This window comes from Pongo abelii, chromosome 16 (assembly GCF_028885655.2).
Source record: "Pongo abelii isolate AG06213 chromosome 16, NHGRI_mPonAbe1-v2.0_pri, whole genome shotgun sequence".
Taxonomy (NCBI): Eukaryota; Metazoa; Chordata; class Mammalia; order Primates; family Hominidae; genus Pongo; species Pongo abelii.
This window is the reverse complement of record NC_072001.2, coordinates 17,906,482-17,914,690: the sequence shown is the minus strand read 5'-3', so window position 1 is coordinate 17,914,690 and position 8,209 is coordinate 17,906,482. Positions and strand designations below refer to the sequence as shown.

Sequence of the window (8,209 nt, the reverse complement as noted above, 5' to 3'; positions counted from 1 at the left end):
TTTTTTTTTTAGAGAGTCTGACTCTTATTGTCCAGGCTGGAGTGCAGTGGTACTATCTCAGCTCACTGCAACCTCTGCCACCCAGGTTCAAGCGATACTCCTGCCTCAGCCTCCTGAATAGCTGGGATTACAGGCACCTGCCACCAAGCCCGGCTAATTTTTGTATTTTTAGTAGAGACGGTTTCACCACATTGGCCAGGCAGTTCTTGAACTCCTAACCTCGTGATCCACCCGCCTTGGCATCCCAAAGTATTAAATTTTTTTTTTTTTTTTTGAGACGGAGTCTTGGTGTGTCGCCCAGGCTGGAGTGCAGTGGCCTGATGTCGGCTCACTGCAAGCTCTGCCTCCCAGGTTCACCCCATTCTCCTACCTCAGCCTCCCGAGTAGGTGGGACTACAGGCGCCTGCCACGATGCCTGGCTAACTTTTTATATTTTTTTTAGTAGAGATGTGGTTTCACCGTGTTAGCCAGGATGGTCTCGATCGCCTGACTTCGTGATCCATCCGCCTTGGCCTCCCAAAGTGGTGGGATTACACGGGTGAGCCACCACACCCAGCCAAGTATTAAATTTTTTATTTGAAAAATCTCCCCTCTCCAAAGATCTCCCAGCATTTCTGCAGAGGTATCTACCTAGGTAAGGAGAAGAAACAATTCTTGGCCGGGCACAGTGGCTCACACCTGTAATACCAGCACTTTGGAAAGCCAAGGTTGGTGGATTCCTTGATCCCAGAAGTTCAAGACCAGCCTGGCCCACATGGTGAAACCCCATCTTTACCAAAAACACAAAAATTAGGTGGGTGTGATGGAGTGCACCTGTAGTCCCAGCTACTCGGGAGGCTGAGGTAGAAGGACGACTTGGGCCTGGGAGGTCAAGGCTGCAGTGAACCAAGGTGGTGCCACTGCACTCCAGCCTGGGGAACAGAGTGAGACCCTGTTTAAAAAAAAAATAATTATTTGTGAGGGTGAAATTTAAATACCTTTGTGCATAGCTATCAGTTATTCTTTGTTTTAATATTTAGTTTATTGTGAAATATAACACATATAGAAACGTACATAAAACAACACACAGGGCCAGGCCCGGTGGGTCAGGCCTATAATCCCAGCACTTTGGGAGGCTGAGGTGGGCGGATTACTTGAGGTCAGGAGTTTGAGACCAGCCTGGCCAACATGGTGAAACCCTATCTCTACTAAAAATACAAAAATTAGTCAGATGTGGTGGTGCATGCCTGTAATCCCAGATACTTGGGAGGCTGAGGCAGGAGAATCGCTTGAACCCAGGAGGCAGAAGTTACCGTGAACCAAGATTGCGCTACTGCACTCCAGCCTGAGTGACGGAGTCAGACTCTGTCTAAAAAAGAAAAAAAAATAGGCCGGGTGTGGTGGCTCACGCCTCTAATCCCAGCACTTTGGGAGGCCGAGGCGGGCAGATCACTTGAGGTCAGGAGTTCGGGAGCAGCCTGACCAACATGGAGAAACCCCGTCCCTACTAAAAGTACAAAATTAGCCAGGCGTGGTGTTGCATGACTGAAATCCCAGCTACTTGGGAGGCTGAGGCAGGAGAATCGCTTGAATCTGGGAGGTGGAGGTTGTTGTGAGCTGAGATCATGCCATTGTGCTCCAGCCTGGGCAACAAGAGCGAAACTCCGTCTCAAACAAAAAACAAAACAAAAACAAAAAAACACAGTGTAACATGTTATTATAAAGTCACTGCTCAGGGACCAACTTGCCTGCTCCTGTGCCTCTAGAGGGAAGCTCCCTCCTCCCACTGTTCTTTAGAGTTTTATATCTTAAGTACAGGAGTGAACAAACTAGGCCTATGCACCACATCTGGCACCCAGCCTTTATTTATTTTTTGAGATGGCGTCTCACTCTTGTCACCCAGGCTGCAGTGTGGTAGCACAGTCTCGGCTCACTGCAACCTCCGCCTCCCAGATTCAAGCAATTCTCCTGCCTCAGCCTCCTGAGTAGCTGTGATTACAGGTGCATGCCACCACATCCAGCTAATTTTTATATTTTTGGTAGAGACGGGGTTTCACCATGTTGGTCAGTCTGGTCTCGAACTCCTGACATAAGGTGATCCGCCTGCGTTGGCCTCTCAAAGTGCTGGGATTACAGACATGAGCCATGGTGCCTGACCCGGCCTTTTTTAAAATGAAGGTTTCGGCTGGCATGGTGGCTCACGTCTGTAATCCCAGCACTTTGGGAGGCCAAGGCAGGCGGATCACCTGAGGTCAGGAGTTCGAGACCAGCCTGGCCAACATGGTGAAACCCCGTCTATACCAAAATATAAAAATTAGCTGGGCGTGATGGCAGGCACATGTAATGCCAGCTACTTGGGAGCGTGAGGCACGAGAATCACTTGAACCCGGGAGGCGGAGGTTGCAGTGAGCCAAGATCACACGATTGCACTCCAGCCTGGGCAACAAGAGTGAAACTCCATCTCAAAAAATAATAATAATAAAAAAAAGGATGTCCTTTTTTGTCTCTCAACCCCGTTTTTTATTTTTTTTATTTTCAGACGGGGTCTCGCTCTGTTGCCCAGGGTGTAGTGCAGGGGCCCGATCTTAGCTCACTGCAGCCTCAATTTCTCTGGCTCACATGATCCTCCCACCTCAGCCTCCCAAATAGCTGGGACCACAGGTGGGTACCACCATGCCCGCCTAATTTTTGTATTTTTTGTAGAGATGGGATTATGCCATGTTGCTCAGGCTGATCTCGAACTTCTGGGCTCAAGTATCTCTCTGCCTCCACCTTCCAAAGTGCTGGGATTATAGGCGTGAGCTACCATGCCCAGCCCTGCTTTAATTTAAAGTGTATTACATTTGATATTAGTACAGCCCCTTCAGCTCTTTTTTGGTTACTATTTTAATTGTATCTTTGTATCCTTTTACTTTCAATCTGTTTCTGTATTTAAAATGTTTATCTTGTAGATAGCACATTGGTGGATCATATTTTGTTCTTTAATCCTTTCAGCCAGTCTGCTTTTCTTTCTTTCTTTTTTTGAGACAGAGTTTTGCTTTTGTCACCCAGGCTGGAGTGTTATGGTGCGATCTCAGCTCACTGCAACCTCTGCCTCCTGGGTTCAAGGGATTCTCCAGCCTCAGCCTCCTGAGTAGCTGGGATTACAGGTGCGTGCCATCAGGTCTGGCTAATTTTTGTATTTTTAGTAGAGACACGGGTTTCTTCATGTTGGTCAGGCTGGTCTTGAACTCCCGACCTCAGGTGATCCACCGCCTTGGACTCCCAAAGTGCTGGGATTACAGGCGTAAACCACCACGCCCGGCCAAAGTGGTGGATTTTTTTTCTCAGAAAATCTATTCCATTCTTTTTCCAGAAACCAAATTTGTACAAGTTAACTAAAATAAATATTTATACTCTAACTTTTTTGTTCTGAGGTTTTACTGAGTTTTTAGAATTTTATCTTTACATGTTTAGAAAAATTAGAAAATATAGATAAAACATAACCAAGAAAATAATAACATCTTTCCTTCTGTTCAAAGTTCATTACTATTAGCCGAGTTCAGTGACTCACACCCGTAATCCCAGCATTTTGGGAGACTGAGGCGGGCGGATCACTTGAGCCCAGGAGTTCGAGACCAGCCTGGGCAACATGGCAAAACCCTGTCTACAAAAAATACAAAAATTAGCCAGGCGTGGTTGCATATGCCTGCAGTCCCAGCTACTGGCAAGGCTGAGGTGGAGAACCACCTGAACACGGTAAGTCAAGGCTGCAGTGGCGCAGCCTCTGTCCCCCAGGCTGGAGTGCAGTGGTGCAATCTCGGCTCACTGCAACCTCTGCCTCCCGGGTTCAAGCGATTCTCCTGCCTCAGCCTCCCAAGTAGCTGGGATTACAGGCGCGCGCCCACCACACCTCGCTAATCTTTGTATTTTCAGTAGAGGAGGGGTCTCACCATGTTGGCCAGGCTGGTTTTGAACTCCTGACCTCAAATGATCCACCTGCTCCGGCCTCCCAAAGTGCTGGGATTACAGGCGTGAGCCACCACTCCCGGCCGGTAGTTTTCTTTCTTAGAGGCAGGATCTTACTCTGTCGCCTGGGCTGGAGTGCAGTGGCACGATCTCAGTTCACTGTAGCATTGATCTCCCAGGCTCAGGCGATTCTCCTGTCTCAGCCTCCCGAGCAGCTGGGATCACAGGTGTGTGCCACCACACCTGGCTAATTGTTAAATTTTTTTATTTTTATTTTTTAGAGATGGAGTCTTGCTATGTTGCCCAGTCTGGCAACATGGGATCCTCCAACTCCTGGCTTCGAGGGATCCTCCCGCTTCGGCCTCCCAAAGCGCTGAGAATTACATACGTGAGCCACTATGCCCGGCCTATACTGTTTTATATTTCTTCAATTTTATTTTGTGGTCGCTGGAGATCTGTTTCCTTCTTTGATTCCCCGCACCGTGCTTCTACAGCTGCTCCATGTAATCTGCTCAAGACTTCTGCTGCATTCAGTTCAACACAGAGGAAGGAAGCTCTTAGGCCCGAGTCAGCCAACCAGACAAAGATCTGTTCTCATACCCAGGGGAGCTGGTCTCGCCACTCGACCCGCGCCCTGGATAGCTCCAGTTTGTGTGAGCGCGACCACCCGCAGCCGCGTGATTAAGAGCGCTCCGGGCCAAGCAGTCTCCGTGGGAGTGAGGGCGTGCGTGCGTGCGGCGGAAATCCCGCCTTCCGGCTCCCGCTGTTGGCCTTGGCCGCGGCCAGGGCGCTCCAAGTAGGAAGATAAGCGGGATTGCTGGAAGCGGGAGAGTCGGGAGGAGCAGCGAAGGGCTCCTCTTCCCCATTGGCTGCGCCCGCGGAGCAGCCTCGTTGCGATTGGCCTTACGCAGGGGGGCGGCAGTCCCGCGTCGGCCCGCCCCTCGGGCCGCGAGAGGCGCCGGGATCGCAGGCGCCGGCTGAGCAAGCGGCTCCTGGGAGGCTGCGTCCGGACGCCCGCAGGGCGAGGCGGCCGGGCCCTGCGCTTCAGGTCCTGGCCTGGGGCACCTGGGCGGCCGGTGGCGGGGGCGGTGCGGGCGCGGGGCTGGCGGGCGGCGGAGCACGGAGGCGGGCGTGGGCGCGGCGGCCGCACCGCGGCCTGCGCCGACCGCCCGCGGCGCAGCCTCCGGCCTCTCTCCATCTCTCAAGTGGTGGCGGCTGTGGGTTTTTCTGCGGGCGCTCCTTTTGAGTGATTTGTTTCACGCACGTGCCCTGCTGTGGGGTAAAGCGGCAGATTCATGCTGCTGTCATTTGTCGTTAAAACGATGGGCTCCCTGTCGTGTGTGTGTACCTTTTCGATTTGAGGGCAGGGGGATGACATTGTGACTTGGCTTCCTGTGACCGTCCAGTCTCAAGGTCTGGTCAGCGTGGTGCAGAAACTCGGCACACCCTGCCTACCTTGGAAGGAGGCTTTCCCTTCCCCACCTCCCTCTCTCTCCATCTCTTCCCTCTTTCCCTCTCCCCCCTTCACTCACCTCCCCAGCTCTTCTCTCCCCCCTTTCTGTTCTCTCGCTCTCTTTTTCCTTTTCTGCATTAAACCGTTCGGGAGTGTCTTTGTAAACTATTAAAAAGCGTTAGGTCTTCAACATGTACGTTTACTTGCAGGCCTGAGACCTGGGAGGAAGCTGGAAAAAAGATGCCCTCTGAATCTTTCTGTTTGGCTGCCCAGGCTCGCCTTGACTCCAAATGGTCGAAAACAGACATACAGGTGAGGTTTGACATGTCTTTTTCTTGGTGTGTTTCTGCTTCCATGTTTAAATTTCTTGTGTAAGGCTTTTTTTTTTTAGGGTATGTAAAGGGAGATCAGTTGTATCTTGCTGAATTAGAGGAGCAGGTTTGTTTCCTGTAACTTAAAATGTAACAGTTTTTATGGCTGTTTTTGTAGATTGTGCACGGCTGCCTTTTAATTAGTTTCTTGCAAGTGCTCGAAACTTGAGATCTATTAATAGGCAAAATTTTTTTCCTATTATTACTGGTTAAGAAATCTGCCACACTCCTAACCATATCATGGTGACTGCTGTTTGTTACTGATAGTTTTTGAGCTGTTGAGTTAACTGTGGAGGGGAAAATTGGAGAAGTAAGTTGCAGTAATTATGGCCGCTAGGAACTCACTCATTTTATGAGGTCTTGTGTTTGTGTTTCTGGAGAGAGAAGAGTTAGTTCAGTTGAGCTGTTTGTTTTGTATTTGTAACTCCTTATTGAGAGCAGTGCTCAGATTTTCACATCAAGAATATGAGGAAAGAGTGTTGGCCTTAGATCCTAATTTTTTTATTTAACGTGGTAATTGCAAGCTTGTCAGGACATTATTAAATAAATACTAACAGTAATATTTCGATAGACAATTCTTTACACCCAATCTACTTTTATTTGGAAATGGCTTGGAAAAACTACTTTTGGAACTCCTTATCAGCAGCAAAAAGAAGTGTTTGAAATATCTTGTGTGTGTCTGTGTATTTTACTACTCCCTAAGGTTAACCATTTTAAGTATTAAGTAATCTGCCTTGACTGTTCATCGAAAGTCGTGTAGGCTGTTAAGCAGTAGTTGATCATGGATACTTAAACTGAAATGTTATTGCCCCTTCCTAATTTTTCTTTTTCTTTTTAAACAGGTATTGAGTGTTGGTAGATATGAGAGTCCAGTGTTTAGAACTGTGTTGTGTGGCCGGGCGCAGTGGCTCACGCCTGTAATCCCAGCAGTTTGGGAGGCCGAGGTGGGTGGATCCCCTGAGGTCAGGAGTTGGAGACCAGCCTGACCAACATGGTGAGACCCCATCTCTACTAAAAATACAAAATTAGCCAGGGGTGGTGGTGTATGCCTGTAATCCCAGCTACTCGGGAGGCTGAGGCAGGAGAATCGCTTGAACCCAGGAGGCGGAGGTTGCAGTGAGTCAAGATCATGCCATTGCACTCCAGCCTGGGCAATGAGAGCAAAACTGTTTCAAAAAAAAAAGCTGTCGTGGATGATGGGATTGTTATTCATAGTGTAATGTTACATAAGACAGAGCACAGAGAATTGGGTCAAGAATTGGTGTAGTTACTCTTTGGGTTTGTTTCTCTTTAAACATTTCCTTTGATTTAGCTATAATGGTCTGTTTTTGTCATTTTAAGTGGATGGGAGAGGTGAGAGATGAGTACTTTCATATTTCTGAAATCCTGAGATTCAGGCAAAGTTGTTTTAATGATTGTTTTTATATTAGTGTTTATGTATTTAGAGAAACTTTTTGGAGTAAAGGACTTTACCTAATGAAGTTTTTTTCTTAATAATTGTAATTTAATAACTGCTAAACATGAGTTCTAGTGTCTTGATCTAAAACCAGTTTAATGCTGAATTGAGTTCCTGTGATGGGTTAGGCGGATAAACATACAGTGAAGCACCATTTATGTCTTAGAGGGCCTGTTGTTTTGATTTATTAAGTTTAATACACAGTACTTGGCCCTTGTTACACATTTACAATATGATTAGAAAGTCTTTTTTTTTTTTTTTTTGAGACACAGTCTTGCTCTGTCGCCCAGGCTGGAGTGCAGTGGCATGGTCTCGGCTCACTGCAAGCTCCGCCTCCCGGGTTCACACCATTCTCCTGCCTCAGCCTCCGGAGTAGCTGGGACTACAGGCGCCTGCCACCATGCCTGGCTAATTTTTTGTGTTTTTAGTAGAGATGGGGTTTCACCGTGTTATCCAGGACGGTCTCGATCTCCCGACCTTGTGATCTGCCTGCCTCGGCCTCCCAAAGTACTGGGGACAGGTGTTAGCCACTGGGTCTGGCCTCTGCTTACCTTATCAAATAAAACAGTTTACAGTAACCTTACAATCAAAACACAGCATCATAGATGGAGACACAAAGCCCGACGTTGTTATTACTGTTTTTTTATCAGCCGGTACAAGTATTCTAGTGATGGTACTGTGCTGCGTAGCTACCCTGAACACACTACTTTCTCACTGTGTTAAGGGTATGTCACATTTTTACTGTTAAGTACTTATGTGTGAATAAGTGTAAGGAAATGTTTGCCTATCAGTAGCATATAAATTCAGAGGCAGGAATGATGGTAATGCCAAACAACCACAGATATTCCACGTGGGTGGCTGAGATAATGACACTTTTGCTTTCTTACGGTTCACTGTACACAAACTTTGTGTAATGTAGAAAATAAATGTTTTGTAAAATTACCTTCAGGCTATGTGTATAAAAGATGTATATAATACGTAAATGAGTTTGCTGTTTCAACT

General features: G+C 47.7%; 1 protein-coding gene across 1 annotated transcript in view; it reads left to right on the top strand.

The window, feature by feature from the left end:
- Window positions 1–4,869: 4,869 nt before the first annotated feature.
- Window positions 4,870–8,209, top strand: part of LOC103889279 (E3 ubiquitin-protein ligase HERC2-like) — a 40,167-nt gene continuing 36,827 nt past the window's right edge. The window contains exons 1-3 of the mRNA XM_063716423.1: window positions 4,870–4,975; window positions 5,590–5,692; window positions 6,594–6,745. The gene's annotated coding sequence lies outside the window, so the exon portion shown is untranslated. The remainder of the gene's footprint in view (window positions 4,976–5,589; window positions 5,693–6,593; window positions 6,746–8,209) is intronic.